Here is a 19,952-nt window from a genome sequence, read left to right on the forward strand (position 1 = left end):
GTACTTTAGGCACGACAGATAAAATAAAAACTAGAAGGCGTAAGGCGATTAACCCAGCATCAAAGCTGTGGCAGGGGGTTGGGAACCTGAGCAGGGAGACAGAGGAAAGCGTGTCAGGAAGGGACAGAAGGTATGGAGTAAAAGGTAAAGTGTTAAAAAAGGAAAAAGCAGGAACTAAGTGTCACAAAACATATTTGAAAGTTCTTTATCTGAATGCACGTAGCATTCGTAACAAAATGGACGAGTTAACGGCACAAATAACTACGTATGGGTATGATCTTGTGGCCATTACAGAAACATGGCTGCAGGGTGACAACGACTGGGAATTAAATATGCCAGGATATTTAACAATCAGGAAGGACAGGCAGGAAGGAAGGGGAGGTGGGGTGGCTATGTTAATAAAGGAAGGAATCACTGTAATACAGAGGAATGATATTGGGACAAAGGATCAGGACAATGAAACAGTTTGGGTAGAGATAAGGAATAATAAGGGGAAAAAAACACTCGTGGGCATAGTATATAGGCCTCCTAATAGTTGCAACTCTGCTGGAAGAAGTATTAATCAGGAAATCGTCGGGGCATGTAATAAGGGAACAGCTATAATTATGGGGGATTTTAACTATCATATTAACTGGACAAATCAAATTGGGCAGGGCAGCCTTGAGGAAGAGTTTATTGAGTGTATTAGGGATGGATTTCTTGAGCAGTATGTAACTGATCCTACAAGGGGGCAGGCAACCTTGGACCTGGTCCTGTGTAATGAGCCAGGATTAATTAATAATGTCCTAGTTAAGGATCCCCTTGGAATGAGTGACCATAACATGGTTACATTCCATATCCAATTAGAGGGTGAGAAGGTTGGTTCTCAAACAAGCGTACTGAGCTTGAATAAAGGAATGGTATGAGAGCGGAATTGATTAAAGTGGACTCGGAAAATAGATTAAAGGGTAAGACGGTACATGAGCAGTGGTGTTCATTCAAGGAGTTATTTGACAACTTTCAAAAAAATATATTCCACTGAGGAAAAAAGGGTGTAAAAGAAATGACAGCCATCCGTGGCTAAGAAAAGAAATCAAGGATAGTATCCGACTAAAAACAAGGACATATAAGGTAGCCAAACTTAGTGGGAGGATAGAAAATTGGGAAGTCTTCAAAAGACAGCAAAAAGTAACTAAAGGATTGATTAAGAAAGGGAAGATAGATTATGAAAATAAATTAGCAAAAAATATAAAAACAGATAGCAAGAGTTTCTACAGTTATATAAAAAGAAAAAGGGTGGCTAAGGCAAACGTAGGTCCCTTAGAGGATGAGACCGGGAAATTAATGGTGGGAAACATGGAGATGGCAAAAATGCTGAACAAATATTTTGTTTTAGTCTTTACGGTCGAGGACATTAAGAACATCCCAACACTGGACAAACAGGGGGCTCTAGTGGGGGAGGAGCTAAATACGATTAAAATCACTAAGGAATTGGTACTCAGTAAATTAATGGGACTCAAGATGGATAAATCCCCTGGACCTGATGGCTTACATCCTAGGGTCTTGAGGGAAGTGGCAGTCGGGATTGTGGATGCTTTGGTAATAATTTTCCAAAATTCTCTGGACTCAGCAAAGGTCCCGGCAGATTGGAAAACTGCTAATGTAACACCCTTATTTAAAAAGGGCAGTAGGCAGAAGGCTGGAAATTATAGACCAGTTAGCCTAAATTTGTGGTGGGTAAAATTTTGGAGTCTATTATTAAGGAGACAGTAACGGAACATTTGGATAAACATAATTTAATAGGACAAAGTCAGCATGGCTTTATGAAGGGGAAGTCATGTCTGACAAACTTGCTTGAGTTCTTTGAGGACATAACGTACAGGGTGGATAAAGGGGAACCAGTGGACGTAGTGTATTTAGACTTCCAGAAGGCATTCGACAAGGTGCCACATAAAAGATTATTGCTCAAGATAAAGAATCATTGGATTGGGGGTAATATTCTGGCATGGGTGGAGGATTGGTTATCTAACAGGAAGCAGAGAGTTGGGATAAATGGTTCATTCTCGGACTGACAACCAGTAGCCAGTGGTGTTCCGCAGGGGTCAGTGCTGGGTCCCCAACTCTTTACAATCTATATTAACGATTTGGAGGAGGAGACCGAGTGTAACATATCAAAGTTTGCAGATGATACAAAGATGGGAGGGAAATTGGAGAGTGAGGAGGACATAAAAAACCTACAAGGGGATATAGACAGGCTGGATGAGTGGGCGGAGATTTGGCAGGTGCAATACAATATTGGAAAATGTGAGGTTATGCACTTTGGCAGGAAAAATCAGAGAGCAAGTTATTATCTTAATGGCAAGAAACTGGAAAGTACTGCAGTACAAAGGGATCTGGGGGTCCTAGTGCAAGAAAATCAAAAAGTTAGTATGCAGGTGCAGCAGGTGATCAAGAAGGCCAACGGAATGTTGGCGTTTATTGCTAGGGGGATAGAATATAAAAACAGGGAAGTATTGCTGCAGTTATATAAGGTATTGGTGAGACCGCACCTGGAATACTGCATACAGTTTTGGTGTCCATACTTAAGAAAAGACATACTTGCTCTCGAGGCAGTACAAAGAAGGTTCACTCGGTTAATCCCGGGGATGAGGGGGCAGACATGTGAGGAGAGGTTGAGTGGATTGGGACTCTACTCATTGGAGTTCAGAAGAATGAGAGGCTATCTTATTGAAACATATAAGATTGTGAAGGGGCTTGATCGGGTGGATGCGGTAAGGATGTTCCCAAGGATGGGTGAAACTAGAACTAGGGGGCATAATCTTAGAATAAGGGGCTGCTCTTTCAAAACTGAGATGAGGAGAAACTTCTTCACTCAGAGGGTAGTCGGTCTGTGGAATTTGCTGCCCCAGGAAGCTGTGGAAGCTACATCATTAAATAAATTTAAAACAGAAATAGACAGTTTCCTAGAAGTAAAGGGAATTAGGGGTTATGGGGAGCGGGCAGGAAATTGGACATGAATTTAGATTTGAGGTTAGGATCAGATCAGCCATGATCTTATTGAATGGCAGAGCAGGCTCGAGGGGCCGATTGGCCTCCTCCTGCTCCTATTTCTTATGTTCTTATGAGAAGTAGACAACCATGGCTTTGAAGAAGAGATGGGAAGGGTGGAATAAGTTGAGGTGCTCGAACAGGGAAAATGTGTCAGAAGAGGTCAAGGTGGGACCTGGTAATGAAAGTCATGTCACTGCTGCAACGGTTGGGAAAGGGACAGTGGAATGCAGAGTCAGGTGGAGAGCCTTCGGTGAGGGGGCACAACTCACCATCCATGATCCAGGCTTCAGTCAGGCCCCGAATGTTAATTCACTCATCCAAGATGTGGTCATGAATGGGGAGTGTATTCATTACAAGGAGTGAACATTCTGGAGGGTGACACAGAGAGAGGGTCTGTGGCTGAAAAGGGAGAGGGGAGGGATTAATCCTAGGCCAATGAACTGGCCAGGATATTTATTTGGAGGGGGGACGAGCTAGTTGAGATTGCTACTGTGGGTGAGCCAGCAACTGGAGCCATGGTGGGCATGTTGAAGAATGCCTCGGATGGAGCAGAGAGAAACTTGCGGCATGTCCAGGAGGGATTCGAGCTTGGGGTAGTGGCAGCAGATTACAGTCGAGTGGGGTGGGAAACCAAGAGAGATACGATACAGAGGACAAGGAAGGAGGGAATGGGGAGTGTGAGTATGGCTGGCAGAAACGGGAGGGGATCAGAAGGTTACAGGTTTGATCCCCAGTCTCTGCTGTTTGCTGGTTTCAGCCAGACAGCAACGTGCCTATTAAAGTTAATTCCAGTACTTCTGTGCTAAGGTGGGGGCAAGAGGAAATCACCCAGCATTCCTGCCCCCATTGGGATCCTGCTAAAAATTCATGCCATACAAGTCACGAATGCTCTTCTGTGATGTCCTCCATAATTGAATAGTCCACCAACACTCACTGCCTGGGCTCACACTTGAGGGAGTTACTAGAGGATTGGCATTGCCTGTGGAGCCGTTGGATGGCAAGAGGCATTGCGCCCAGTAGACAGGGCAGAAAAATGGAAGGAAAGAAATGTTGTTACTCCCTTTTAATATGAAGTGGATGATATCCAACATTGAACAGGTGTCAGGAACAGCTCGGCTGTAATCCAACCCATGACATCAATGAAACATGAAACAATGCACTAAGGGTTTAATGCAGTCACAAGAAATTCCTTAGTCCACTATTTTAACACAATCATTAGGGTTATGGAATTTTGTACAAATGCATATTTGGTAATACAATTTTCCGTACCCTCCACTATTTTGGTCCCTCTGTTTGAGTGTTTAGTGGTGTATTGTGGGTAGCTTCGTGTAATGGCCGCATGCCTAATAGGAACTGGAAAGCAGCTAGATGAGTGATTAGAAGAATTCTATTTCCTCCACAGCGCAGTAGTTATGTGAAATTTCATTCACTTGGAGGTTTACTTGTGGTAGATGCCTCTCTCCGAAGATTGAGTGGGCTGGATGGAGTACCTGACAGGGCAGATTGCACATGGTTTGTGGAGGGAATGACTCAGTTGGGCCAAACAGTCTTTTCTCATTCCAAACATGTCGTTCACAGCCTAATATAAGTATGGAAACTTTGCAACTGTGGTGCTGTTTTCCTTGGAAATAAAAAACCCTGTCTGCTTCATGACATATTGTAATTCAAAGTCAATGATTTATACTGAAACACCGCTGTACATCTGTCAAAGGAGGTCCGAGCTGAAGTGAGGTTGCAGGATTGTCCTTGTGTTGGGCCAATATTGAGCAGTTTTCCTGCGCACATGGGGATTACCTGTGGTATCTGGGAGTCCTGCCACCAGTTGCACGCACCACCTGGAAATCATAAACCTGGAATACAGTTTGGAATTAGCGAAGTGACTTGTTTAGATTTCTGTTTATTCTTCGGATTATTAAAAGTATACCTGAGAGATTTAATTTAATTTCGGGTCTCAGCCGTGGCTCAGTGAGGTAGCACTCTCACCTCTGAGTCAGAAGGTTGTGGGTTCAAGCCCCACTCTAGAGTCTTGAGCACTTAATCCAGGCTGATACTTCACTGCAGTACTGAGGGAGTGCTGCACTGTCGGAGGTGCGCTTTCTCAGATAAGACATTAAACTGAGGCCCCATCTGCCCTCTCAGGTTAAAGATCCCACGGCACTATTTTGAAGAAGAGCAGGGGAGTTCTTCCTAGTGTCTTGGCCAATATTTATCCCTCAACCAACATCACTAAAAAACAGATTATCTGGTTATTTAGTAGTACTGTTTGTGGGACCTTGTGCACAAATTGGCTGTCGCATTTCTTACGTTACAACGGTGACTACCCTTCAAAAGTACGAAATTGGCTGTGAAGTGCTTTTGTGACGTCCTGAGGTTGTGAAAGGTGCTATATAAACGCGAGTACTTTTAAAGGACAAAAATTGTGGGAAGCTGATGGCTTGAAGAAAGCATTGTGGGTTTCTTTGCTGAAACATAGACGATACTCTCAGACATACAGCACTGTGACTGGTCACATTCAAAAATTCATTCCCGCTTTTATAGGAGGGTAAAACTTACAAGGTATTTGTTTGAGCTGAGCCTAGCTTTCCGACTCTGTAGCACCTCTCCTGGTCATTTTCCAGTTCGATGTATAAATCACCACCTTTGTACTAAACTTAAAATTGTATACAGTGTACTTAAAAATGAATGATCCCACTCAATAACTGAGATGTTTCCAGAACATTAAATTGGCTTTTTATAAAAAAGCTTGACAGTTATTAATAACAAATTTCATTTCATAGACCACCAGGCTCTTCAGTGTCCTAATGATGATAACACTCCCCCATCCATTAATGGGTGATACTGCAGTATTTAATTTAATGTTTTAATGAGCAACAAGCCAAATTCAAGATAAACCCACAGCCTCAAAATTAACGTCAGGAGGGAAAACAAAGGGGAGGGGGAGAGGGAGAGGGAGCTGCTGCATGGTTTATATTTTGCTGCCTCCTTTTATTATTTTTTTTTCTCCAGTTGGTTTTATAGACAGGAAATGCAGCAGATATCAGATTTTTATATATTAATAGATATTGCTCTCTCACTTTTTTTCCTACTTCTTTTCTGAAGGCATTGAATCCCCACTGAGTTATGATTCTGCAGGTGCCCCCTATTACACATAGGTTCTTTTCTGAAGAGTCATTGGAAAATAATTAGGAGGAGATACTCCTGGCTGATATTTTCCTCTTGCTATCCAGGAGGGCAGAGGCCAATTGTATCACTCCTACTGCTACCCAGGTTCGATCAGACTGATCGACAGTGCATAGAATGACATAGAAAGTAGAGCACAGGAACAGGCCATTCGGCCCAACTGGTCCATGCAGGTGTTTGTGCTCCACACGAACCTCCTCCCACCCATCTTCATCTAACCCTATCAGCATATCCTTCTGGTCCTTTCTCCCTCATGTGTTTATCTAGCTTCCCCTTAAATGCATCTATGCTAGTCGCCTCAATTACTCCTTATGTTAGTGAGTTCCACATTCTAACCACTGGGACCTGGGACCTTCCCGGTGTCTAGAGCTTAGTTACACACTGCCTTTACCAGTTAAATGATTAAGAGAACCTATGCTTAGTTTAATCATTTGGGTGTCTCCAGTGGATTCCTTGAAGTTGTCACAGACTAAACAGAACATTCGGTTTATTTCAGTTTGTTTTTCCAATCGTCGTATTCGTTATCAATGGCTGTTTTGAATCGACTTGATATGATTTATGCCTAGTGTCTGTGGAAGGACCGAGTGCAGGAAAGAGAATTAAGTATATGTGTTACTGACCATATTAAATGTCTCACTTCATTGCTTCTGTGCTGTTTATTATCGTCAGTGTTTCAAAATGAATTATTGCCTGTATTGTCAAGACACTAAGAAAATGTGCGTTGTAGTTTGTTCTCCTATACAACTTGAATTTCATTCCTTGCTCTATGTAACTTTTATTCCTATCCGATATAATATTCTGAAATGGATATTATTCCTGGCAGTAACTGGGAGCAGAGTTAGTGGTAGCAGTTGGAGAAATGTGACCAAGGTAAAACAAACCACTTTTTAAAATGTTTTTAAAATTTTCCAGCTCAGTGGGGGGTGAGGAATGGAGGCTGATCATAGCTGCATCCTAGCATTACAAATAGTCTGTTAGATGAGATCATCAGGGGAAAATATGTGAAAAAGAATGGGTGTAGATTGAATTTTCCAACCACTGACAGTGTCAGCCTGTGGCTCAGTTCATAGCACTCTTGCCTCTGAGTCAGAAGGTGGTGTGTTCATAACCCCACTCCAGAACTTGAGCACAAAATCTAGGCTGACACTCCAGTGTAGTACTGAGGGAGGTGCTGTCTTTCAGATGAGACGTTAAACCGAAGCCCTGTCTGCCCTCTCAGGTGGATGTTAAAGATCCCACAGCACTATTTTGAAGAAGAGCAGGGGAGTTCTCCCCGGTGTCCTGTCAATATTTATCCTTCAACCAACATCACTAAAACAAATTATCTGGTCATTATCACATTGCTGTTTATGGGACCTTGCTGTGCACACATTGGCTGCTGCGTTGCCTATATTGCAACAGCGACTACACTTCAAAAGTACTTAATTGGCTGTAAAGTACTTTGGGACATCCTGTGGTTATGCAAGGCACTATATAAATACAAGTTCTTTTTTTTTCTATAAATACCAAGCCCATCAGCAAAAATCCCAGCTCACTGACTTTAGAGCTCGAGCCCACAAACTAACAGAAACATTGGAATGGATTGCTGCAAGTAATTCTTTTTTGTGTATTTACAAATACTATTCGAACTTTTAGAATAGCCATAACAAAAGGAAATGTTATATGTAGTAATTTCCTAATGAAACATTTCACTAAATCATTGATTAACTCACACATAACCTGGAAGAGAACTTTGGCGACTCACAATGATTCAAAAAGACTTGAGACAAATGTCAGTATCTATGAGGAGAAGCGGGTGGGATCAATAAGTGTGTTCAGCCTGTCAGTGTCCAGTGGAGTTTCACTTGAAGGGGTCAACTTGTTCTCTGACCTCAAGACTTTGTCCCTTAAAGGCTGATCCGCAGAGGCTCGGAGGCCAATGCTAATGATCTCATCTCACTGATTTTTATTTCTTCATCTGTCTCTCTATGTGTGGCAAGCGCTCATTCTCTGTTTGGCAACAACCCTCCAGTCCATGGCGCCATAGGCATTCACCATATGAGGAATGATAGGTGAAAACCAGCATCCTGTGAGTCAGTGCACTCCCACCATTACATAATTGTCATCATATTTAGAACTGAGGATGTTCTAGGAGACCACAATGCTGTCCATACTTTACTTTTGTATTCGACAGGTGCAGGAGCATTTGATACTTGCCAACTCCTGCTGATATTGTTGTAAGTGTTGCCCTAACAATGTAATTATATTGAAAGACTTTTGACCTAATTCAAAATTAAGTTAGGCCAGAGAAAATGGAAACTGCAGATGGATTCTTTTTTCTGCTTGTTGAAATCTAATTATAGCCACGATGTGCTAGAAAAATACTCTGTCCAAATTAATAACATGTTTTTCTTCACCATTGTTATGACTTTGTTAACTGCAGTCAATCTTCAGCGCCTATGGTGCACAGATCACATTTGTATTGTTGCAAAAGTTCCTTTGAAGTTTTTATGTAAAATTATCAACTTGAGTGCATCCTCATTCTGCATCGCCCACATACCACAGGAGTGAAGCCAGTATGTTGATGAGGAAAATAACTGTACAGGAGGGAGTCTCTTCTTTCTCACCATGTTTCCCTCCTCCTTTGGTATTCTCTGAGGTTCAGCTTCACCAGTCAATCCTTTAAGCAGACCTCAGATCCCCTGTGATTTGGAGAGCACCTTTATTACCCAATATCTAGTTAAATGATTGTATCATTTGAGAATCATAACAATAGACCCCTCGTTGTCTGTACTGGATATTATGGGGGGTTAAATTCGATAACCCCCAAATCCGGGCGTGGGGGACGCGGTGCGCGATTAACCTGCGCCCGGTCGTTGCGATGCAGGCAGCGCGAGAGATTTCTGCTGCCTGGTCATTTACCTGATTCCGTCGAGCAGCCAGGCCTAGCTGCGATGTTGAATGACTTCTCACCAGCAGGGGGGCCTGATATCGCATGAGTGGTTAGCACCTCTTAAAGGCAGCCTGCTCCTCGTATTTGCAAAATATAAGATATGGGTCCACACGGAGTCTGAACGGAGATCAGACATTGCACACGTAAAACACAGATGCAAGTCCCATCCCTATGTTTACAAACTGTTGAGTTATGTTAAAACATTGAATAAAGGTTGCGCACTACTAAATCCCACATCCTCCAATCTGCACGCCAAACCTCACCAATCTGAGTTTGTACCAGGCCTGCAAGAGAGCGTGCATCAAAGTTCTCTACTGATGCACTAGAGGTCTTGGTGCAAGAAGTGGACAGAAGGACTGGCATCCTATATCTGCGAGGGGGGGCAAGAGGCCCTCCAGACATATGCTCAAGGGGCAGTGGGAGGCAGTTGGGGACAAAGTCAATGCCTGGTGCGTAGCACCATGAACATGGATGCAGTGCAGGAAGAAGTTCAGTGCTTTGACACGAGTGGTCAAGGTGAGTGAGGTCAACTGTCAAGTGGCGTCTCCTACCAACTGCACCACTAGCCGCATCCACTGCTCCACACACTACACCCCCCATCACCCACATACCAACAAACTCTTTCCATCAGTACTCAGCTCTTCGAATCAGATGCTTCCTCACCCTCACACATTATCACTGTTGCAAGCTGCACACCCACAACTCAGGTCACACACAATGGCAGCTATTCAACCATGACAGGCACATCACCCAAACATCCTGCAGGACACTCACTGACAAACATCCCGCTTTCTTGCAGGGAAAGGTGACGCAAATGACAGTTGATGCTAACTCAACTCTTAATTTTAAATCTGAGATTGATAGATTTTTGTTAACCAAAGGTATTAATCATATCCCTTTAAATCAGCATTGCACACTGATCTAACGCATGTTTTCCTTATTTTACATGGTACCGACATCCTTTATGTGCACGTGCACAAACGCCTTTACCAAGATGGTGTCCAGTGCACGTCACGCTAGAAGTCTGCGCGCACATTCTGGATGCCATTTTGGGATCTTAGGAGGCCTAAAAAAATGGGCTCTACACTGCCGAATTTATAGCCCAATGATCTTATGTGCTGCTATGTGTGTTCTTCTGTCTTTTCAGAAGCTGGATTAAAAAGCACTCTAGTGAATGGAGGCCGATTGTAAACCCAATAAATTGGTTTATTTTCTATTGACTACATGAACGAATGAAATACAGTTTTCCAGTGAGATATGTCTATTTCCTAATGCAGCTCGTACCATAAAACAAGAAGTCACACATCCTTGCCGCTGTTCTGGGTGGGAACTCACAAGTTAGGGATCTCTGAACTAACTGGCCCTCATCTTTCCTGTTACGGGCCATATGTGTTCATACCTCAGCCTGGAGTATCTCAGCTTCCCTGACAAACAAGGGAGCAAGATCTCTCTTGTGTGTGCCTGTTCCAATCTGTCCGTTCCAGAGGGAGAAAAAGACAAAGGCTGTCCTCTGATCCCATCCTCTACTCAGTGTGACAAGGATTGGTCTGCCAAGATGCCAATCAGAGTTACCACCTTGAGTATAAAAAGCACCCCTTGATATATGGAGGATTATCGCACCGCTGATGTACATTCAGCTAAGCCTCCTGCCAGTTGCAATGAATGGAAACTTACTCTAGTGTCAGGGTTCGAACTGCTCTTGGATGCACTCAGTTGTGTCATGTTGATGCAATATGCAGAAGTAAAACAGTTAATGGTTCTCCCCTTCCCTTTCAGGGTAGTCCATTAATTTTCCAAACCGTCAATTGTCCAATGACAACATGCTTTTTAATGTTAAGTCAAAACGGAATGCTGCAACACTAGAAATTTAGCAGCTGAACTTGTCGTTATATCAACAACATAATATAAATTAAATCAAAAAATGCCTTCCAGGCCAAATAGAGACAAGTTTTAAAATGTTACACTATCCTTTAAATCCCTTTCAGGATTGCACAGAAGAAAAATACAAAGCCAAATTCTCTCCTTCCCCTCACATGCACACACAGCATTACTAGCCAAGAGAACAGGTAACAAGGCAGCAGGGACTAAACTACAAGTTGAATAACAGGCCCAATTGATCCTCCTCCATCCCTTACAACAGTGAATCCTACGAGCATTATTCCCCACCTTCCAACCATAAATTAATGTAAAAAAACGTATTTTGATTTAAATAATTTGTGGTGAATCACTGAGAATTTGTGCAGCCCACTGCCTGTTCCCTTGAAGTACTATTCCTATAAAGAGTCCAGTGTCTAGCAACGGTAGTAATCCTGCAGGAGCACACTGCTGCTAAATGTTGCATCATTCAGGATTAATGACTAGAATTTCCAGATAACAAATCTAATAATTAATGATGTATTTTGCAAACCATGCCCATTTCTGCTAAGTGTTTTTGCTACTTTCTGCATCTATCAAGAATTAATCATGGACTTGATGTCAAACCTAAAAAGAAAAAAAATGCTTCTTGCAGTCTACTGTAGCTTTAATCAAAGTATTCCCATTCAGTTTGAGTGCTTAATGGCAGCAGTCTGATAAAACGTTCATTAGCAATGATAGATTCATTCAGCTGTGAATACGCTGATTTTAATGTTCACAAAGGCAATCTTTCAAATTGGTAAATGAGTGTTGTGAAATGAAAGAATCAGCCCTCTAGACTGCGAAAAGGTGAATTATTTTACTTAATTGACGCACAGAATTGTTCCTTGTACAAGCGAGGCACTTAATGATTTTAGACTTGGGCTACTTTAAAACTGCAAACTGCAGAACTGAGATTCTTGGTTGTCCATTTGGAGATCTACCAATTTAGTCTAGTTGTGAATCCAAAGCTGGACAATGTGTCTATGGATGGGCAACACTTTTGTAGTGCGCAGTATTTGATCCTTGTTTCCTCTGTCAATGCTTTTCACATCTGTCATTAATGATGCCAATGCCTTCTGAACATAGGAACAGGAGTAGGCCATTCAGCCCCTCAAGCCTGTTCTACCATTCTCTTAGATTACAACTGATCTGTACGTCAACTTCATTTACCCACCTTTGCTCCCTATCTCTTGATACCCTTACCTACCAAAAATATACTGAACTCACTCTTGAAAATTTCAATTGACCCAGCATCGACAGCCTTTTGGGGAAGAGAGTTTCAGATTTCCACTTTCCTTTGTGTGGAAACATTGGTTCCTGATTTCACTCCTAGGTCTAATTTTAGGATTATGTCCCTTGTTCTGGATTCCCCCACCAGAGGAAATAGTCTCTCTGTATCTATCCTATCGAATCTCTTTATCATTTTAAACACCATCTACCAAGCCTGCAGAACATGACCGTGGAAGCCCTCAATATCGTCACACAGCAGGCTGTTCACAATGATGCCAAAGGGTTAATGTTCCATGCATGGTTACCCAGAAAATGAACTCTTTGGTCACATATCAAAATTGTTTCAGGACTTGGGATTTCCAAGCCTTAGTTTGTGTCTCATTCTCCTGGAAGGAAATGTTTCTTTGCTAATTTCCATTCCTTGAGATCCCTACAAAAAATTCAGGCAGAGTAATTCTGATCACTTCTTATTGAGATCGTAAAAATGTAATAAAAAGAAAAGGACATTCATGCCATCCACCTGCTCAGTCATCGAGGCCCTGCCTAGGGCACCTCTTCTTTTTTCTAAGTCAATGATTGACTGACAATGATATACCTCCTGGCTCTTGCCCGAGTGAAGTGTCTAGTTCTTTCTCGTAGGTTGGGGCTGGTATCTCAAATAAATGCCAAGATCTGGCACCTTACATCTCAGATCTGTTTGCAGCATATCTTCTGATAGCAACATGCTCCAAAGTGAGGGATTTGTACCTTCAGTGGTAAGTATTCACCTGGTATCCAGAAATTCTTCTGCCCCAAAAACATATCAAGCTAAACTGAAGTGATTTGTTGAGCAGTGTCAGAATAATCAATTTTGAGCCTAATCTGTGACTTTATAAATTTTGCAGTATCTTCAACCATTGCTGAACCAGCGCCTCAAACCCAGTTCATTGGAAGGCCATGTGGTGGCCGTGTTCACTGTCATCTACTTGCACCATTTTTGAGGTACTTCTCTGTTGGTGAACACTTAAATATTGGGCACCTAGTGTTTCAAGTCAGGCATAGCCTGGGTCACATGCAAAGTAAAGCTTCCTTTATTCTTCTCGACAATGGGCTTTAATCTTAAACTCAGAAGATTACCCCCTAGTGGAACAGTGCAACATTAATATTTTCCACACCATCCATTCTTATGGGCCTAAATTCTAACTCCACGAATTGGTGGGTTGTGGGCGGGTGGGAAGGTAAAACTTGTAAAAAAAAAACTAAAACCCGACCCCAACCCGCCCACTTCCGGTTTTAACGGAGGTTGGTCGAGGGGTGGGCGACCAACCCGCTCTCAGGAGGTCAGTGAAAGTTTTTAAGGAGCCTGCGGGCCTCCATTTTGACAGATTTTTATTTTTAACTCCTGGGGGCCAGGATTCCCAGGCCTTCTGCTTCACGCCACGTGAGAGGAGGCAAGAAGGCCCGGATCAACAGTCTTTATTGCACTGCTTGTGGGCCAGGAGGAACAGAAGTGTTTCCCCCAGGCCCAACAAGCTTCCACATCTGCGATCGACCGACCCGCCCCACCACCACCACGATCTCCCCTCCCCACCCCACCCAACAAGTTCCGACCGCTCTCCCCCCGATCCCTCGATGACTCCCAGCCCCCCCAACCCTTCCATGACTCCTCCCAATGACCGACCCCCCCCCACCGATGACTCCCCACCCTCCCGATGACCCATGACCAACTCCCCTGATGACCCCCAATGACTCCCCCGATGACCCCTGACCTCCCCACCCCCCCGCCCAATCTAAGACTTAACTGCTGGCATCCGCATCTTAGCTCTTTTCCCGTCCGACTGATGGCCAGCCTGTCAATATGCTGGCTTGTCGGGTGGGAAACCGACAAAAAAAAATTAAAATACGTCCTTACGCCAAAATTGTACGGATGTCCGGAAACCCGTACATCCGGGTTTCCCGTCATTGTGTGAGTCACATGGCACCAATGAAGCTACCACTAAAGGCAAAACAATTGAAGAGCAGCCAGATCACTATCGTTTCCACTGTCCACCTCCACCAGCTCCATTGATGATGAGCTAATTTGTTGATAAGTGGAGGGCAAAATTACATTCAAAGAGCAAGGAAGACCATACTGAAGGTAGGGAATCTACTGCTGCACTGAGTTTTATTTTTGGAGCTGACCTTGTACGACATGGGGGTGTGTTTCCTTCCCAGTAAAGCAGTAAAAGTTCTTGTGGACTTTATAGCATTGCATGAGAAATAAATACAGTACTGAATTGGTAACTTAGAATGATCTAGCTTGAGCTACTTTTTCCTGCCAATTTTCTTCCCTCTTTCTTCTCTCCTAAGGACAATTAACTCCTTGGGCATTGGGTACCCTCCATCCAGTATCTTGCCTAAGTGGCATCTGTTCACATTTACTGTTAGTTGGCTATTCACCAGGTGCTGACTTTTAGATGAAATGAGACATCATATCTGAACTGATTCTGAACTGAAATTAATTCATTGAGAATCAATCTTATCGAAAAGATTTTAGTATCTTGACAGAGGCTTCCTTCAGGATTACTTGAGTTCACTATGAGCTCTGAGATTTTTCTGTCCCCTCTCTGTAAATATTCTAAATTAATACAGTGTATAATTTTGTAAATTGCATGTGTGGAATCCATTCCATCTGCCGTCATATTAGTTTAAAATGTATTCCAAATGTTTTCTGGATACCCCCCGCCCCCCAAAAAAAGAAATCTCAGCAGCAAAACAAAAAAAAAGCCAGTGGCGATGTGGCATTTGGAAAATGTTTATAGATAATCAGCACCCTGACTGCCATCTTTTACCATTTAATTTAAATAATAATCTTGGATTATTACAAAGCATGGAACACTCTGTTGCAGTTTGTTTGGACATGCTATAGAATAGAAAGAACCTTAGCATTGTGGATTCGGTACTGTGTATATCTAAATAAGTATTTTTAAATTTCTTTAGTACTTTGTGTTAACAGAGAATTTTGTGACAATCAGATGTTTTCCCATAAATAGCAAATGTAATTCTGAAGATAGTTATTACTAATTATTACTAATGTCTTATTTTAAGAACCCCCTCCCTCCCACCCCAAAGCCGCCAGGAGCTGAATTTCCATTCAAGAGAAGGTGAAACTTTAATATGATCTGTTTCATCAGGCTACCACCCCACCGCCCCCCCCCCCCCTTACATTGTAAATATTTAACTGTTTCCTGCTTTGCACCGCATTCAGGAGCGACAGGAGTGAAATTCAGCTAAGATAAATTATGCTTATATTATCCTGAGAAGCTATTGACAGAGGCCATTAGTTTCACAATTAAGCTGAGAAATATGCAAATTAAACATCCTGACATTATTTTGAGACCTCAGCCATAAATGAGATTGATGAAGTACAACGGTGATGATGATGTTGCCATGCACGGTTCTTTCCATTTATAATATGCAAAGTAATGTATCTTTTTGTAATAATTACTTTAAGTAAATCACTGTAAACCCAGTAGGGATTGATTTGATAAAAACACCTGCACCAAGCTAAATACATGTGGAATGGTAATGAACCACACTTGCCAGGAAGACTGCAGGTTCCAATCTTGGTCTGTGCCAGGTCAATTGGATCAGTGGTAAGAAAGAAAGACAATGTTGTAATGCAGGAAACGCTGCAGCCAATTTGCACGCAGCAACGTCCCACAAACAGCAATGTGATAATGACCAGATAATCTGTTTTAGGTGTTGGTTGAGGGATAAATATTGGCCAGGACAGCGGGGAGAACTCACCTGCTGTTCTTCGAATAGTGCCATGGGATCTTGTACGTCCACCTGAGAGGACAGACGGGGCCTCAGGTTAACATCTCATCCGAAAGACAGCACCTCTGACAGTGCAGCACTCTCTCAGGTGATAGTAAGCACCTTTTGGCCCATTAGCGTTCATCCCTTGAGGATCACATTGTAATTGATGGTGACTAACGTGCTCTCCGGGTTTCGGGCCCGGCAGGAGCTGCAACGCGAGGTGGGGGGAGAGAAAGAGAGAGAGCGAGACGTCATCCAGCACTGGAATGGAAGATCAGTAGGGGGAGGAGAGTGGAAGATTGGGGGGGAGAGGGGAAGATCGGGGGGGGGGGTTGAAGAAGGGGAGATCGGGGGAGTTGAAGAAGGGGAGATCGGGGGGGTTGAAGAAGGGGAGATCGGGGGGGTGAAGAAGGGGAGATGGGGGCTGAAGAAGGGGAGATCGGGGGGGTGAAGAAGGGGAGATCGGGGGGGGTGAAGAAGGGGAGATCGGGGGGGTGAAGAAGGGGAGATCGGGGGGGGTGAAGAAGGGGAGATCGGGGGGGGTGAAGAAGGGGTGATCGGGGGGGTGAAGAAGGGGTGATCGGGGGGGTGAAGAAGGGGAGATCGGGGGGGTGAAGAAGGGGAGATCGGGGGGGTGAAGAAGGGGAGATCGGGGGGGTGAAGAAGGGGAGATCGGGGGGGGGTGAAGAAGGGGAGATCGGGGGGGGTGAAGAAGGGGAGATCGGGGGGGGTGAAGAAGGGGAGATCGGGAGGACATCGGGGGGCAAAGAAGGGGAGATCGGGGGGCGAATAAGGGGAGATCGGTGGGTGAAGAAGAGATCGGGAGGACATCGGGGGGGTGAAGAAGGGGAGATCAGGAGGACATCGGGGGGTGAAGAAGGGGAGATCGGGGGGAGTGAAGAAGGGGAGATCGGGGGGAGTGAAGAAGGGGAGATCGGGGGCTGAAGAAGGGGAGATCGGGGGGAGGTGAAGAAGGGGAGATCGGGGGGGGTGAAGAAGGGGAGATCGGGGGGGGGTGAAGAAGGGGAGATGGGGGGGGTGAAGAAGGGGAGATCGGGGGGGTGAAGAAGGGGAGATCGGGGGGGTGAAGAAGGGGAGATCGGGGGGGTGAAGAAGGGGAGATCGGGGGCTGAAGAAGGGGAGATCGGGGGCTGAAGAAGGGGAGATCGGGGGGGAAGAAGGGGAGATCAGGGGCTGAAGAAGGGGAGATCGGGAGGACATCGGGGGTGGTGAAGAAGGGGAGATCGGAGAGGGAGACATCGGACATCAGAGCAAGGTGGAAAGTTAGGTTGATTTTGTGTTTTAACTTTGTGCAATGGTTTTTTATTTAATTTATTTTGTTTCTTTTTGCCTGATCCGGCCCTTCACATCTGGTTTCATCAGGCATGAATCAGAAGCCTTGGGAAAGCCGCCCGGATAAGTTAAAAATCGTTCCAACCACGTAACCTGTCACAAGTGAAGTGCCTTAAGTACCTCAATGAGATACATTTGGCTCTTTAACTATTATCCCGCCGGCGTTAATTGCTGGCAGGACTTCCGGATTCGGGACGCCCGGGCGCACACAGGTGTGTCCGTGGGGAATTCAGGCTTCGGAGGGTTGGAGCCGGGCTCCGAACCCGAACGGGATTTCCCCAATTTTTGGAGCCCTCCCAGCCCCCAACGCACGCGCAATTTCCCGGGAAAACCAAGCCCATGGAATTTACAAAGCAAATACTTCTACCTGAAGCTTTAGAGTTCCTTTTTAGACCTGAAAATTTTCAGAGGGAAAATAAAATACTTTTCGGGCACTTAGGGGGTCCACCTGAGTCCTGATGTTCTGTCCCTCCCCACCTGTCTGCTTTATCAAGTCCTGATCTGCTTCTCCCTTCCCATTAGCCTATGTCTGAATTCCCCACTGCAGTCTGTAGTTGTGGTTGACCGATGCCGACAGAAGATTATAGTTATACACTGATATCGAAGTACATTGGATCAAAGGAGTTTGGGTGGGCCGTTTGAATCCATGCACCACAGATCTGGTGATTATTCCGTTATAGTGATCAAGTGCTGACCTGCCCGTACCAATAATGGTGACTGGAAAAACTCTGTAATCGTATTTTGAGAAGCCTCAGTGTTATGCCTCTGCAACTCTGCGTAGCAAATATTTATTGCTCTTTGAGTGAGGAAGCTTTTCCTGATATATCTGTTTAAATGTACTTTTTACTAATTCCCCTTTGTGTGCTGTGGTCTTGCTTCCTGCCTTACTTTGATTTACCTTCTCTGTAATTAAAAGTTTTACACTTGGCGCTCGTTTGATGCTCCTGTAGGTTGTGGGAAAGTGTTGGGCACATACAACATGGACATGTGAACACAGAGTATCCTGATTGGTTTTCATTTCACATTCACTGGAAAAAAAAGTCAAAGAATACTTAAACACACAAAGTGCACTCACTATATCTTACAAATTCCCATTCACAAAAAAAACAACAAAATCCCTTAATTCCTATCTGCCCCTCCTCCTTTTGCCTCAATCTGAACCCCAACTTTGCCCATCGGTACCATCTTCCCTTCACCCCCACACCTGCAGTTTCTCCAAACCCTTGCACTTCCATGTTCAGCTGTACAAGAGAGACTCATACACAGGTCGCTGGTATGTTAGACCTCTACTCTAGCTTAGAACTGGCTCCCCAGCCTGCTCCAACCTCTTTCCACTTGTTTGTCCATACTGAGTAAGTGCTGCACTGACGGAGGTGCCGTCTTTCGGATGAGATGTTAAATCGAGGCCCCGTCTGCCCTCTCAAGTGGCCATAAAAGATCCCAAAACACTACTTCGAAGAAGAGCGGGGGAGTTCTCCGAGGTGTCCTGGCCAATATTTATCCCTCAACCAACATCATTATCATATTTGTTGTTTGTGGGACCTTGCTGTGCGCAAATAGGCTGCTGCGTTTCCTACATTACAACAGTGACTACACTTCAAAAAGTGTTTCATTGGCTGTAAAGTGCTTTGGAAAATCCCGAGGTCGTGAAAGACACTATATAAATACAAGTCTTTCTTTCTCTTGTCAGAGGTGTCATCTTTCATTAAAACAAGGCTCCATCTGTTTGGATGGATCCCATGGCACACTTCAAAGAAGAGCAGGGAGTTCTCCTCGTGTCTACCATATTTGTTTACCAAAGCGCAACAGTACCTACACTTAAAAAATGTAATTAATTGGTTTTGAAGTGCCGTAGAACGCTCTGGGATGTGAAAAGCATTATATAAATGCAAGTATTTTTTCTTTTGCTGCAGGCTCACAACAACGAAAATGCACCGAAGTGGGGAAATGCTGTGTAAATCACAATAATATTGCTAACCAAAGCTTCTGAGACGGGTGTCTTGTGGACCCATAAATACCACTTGTATAAATGGGCCCGTTTCGATTTTCAGGCTGCACCAGATATTCCTCTCGTGCTTAGCATAATTCTTCTGTAGCACAAAAGTTTTATGTGAGGCTGAGCCCACCTCACGGAGCCTTCATGTGTTCACAGTGATGGAACAGGAATGGCCACAGACTGCAGAATATATTTCTTTCTTTGGGCATGGGGTTTTCAGAGAGACCATGGCACACCTCCTGCCGTGAAAATCAGGCTATTTAAGTTCAGGTTTTGTAAACGTTCAAGATTGTCACTCGTCAGTCAAAAGATTTAGGGGCACCTGGCGGCCTTTTTTTGCAGAACTAAACAGCCCTGGCACCCAACTACTAGGAATGATGATATGTGTCTGTAGCATCCAGACCTGAAATGTCTTACATAGTTCTGTCGTGATTTAAATAAGCAATAAAACAGTTGAGGTGATTGATTTCAGGCACCATCTCCAGCAAAAGGCACATGGAGCGGCCTGTGAGCTACATGCATGTTACTAACTCCAGCCCATGAGGTATGTGACAT

The 19,952-nt window shown here is 44.1% G+C and overlaps 1 protein-coding gene across 1 annotated transcript in view; it reads left to right on the forward strand.

Moving 5' to 3' along the window:
* Nucleotides 1-19,952, forward strand: part of rad18 (RAD18 E3 ubiquitin protein ligase) — a 276,395-nt gene that overhangs the window by 250,373 nt on the left and 6,070 nt on the right. The gene's annotated exons all lie outside the window — the stretch shown is intronic.

The sequence above is a fragment of the Heptranchias perlo genome, chromosome 17, assembly GCF_035084215.1.
Source record: "Heptranchias perlo isolate sHepPer1 chromosome 17, sHepPer1.hap1, whole genome shotgun sequence".
In the NCBI taxonomy this organism is placed as follows: domain Eukaryota; kingdom Metazoa; phylum Chordata; class Chondrichthyes; order Hexanchiformes; family Hexanchidae; genus Heptranchias; species Heptranchias perlo.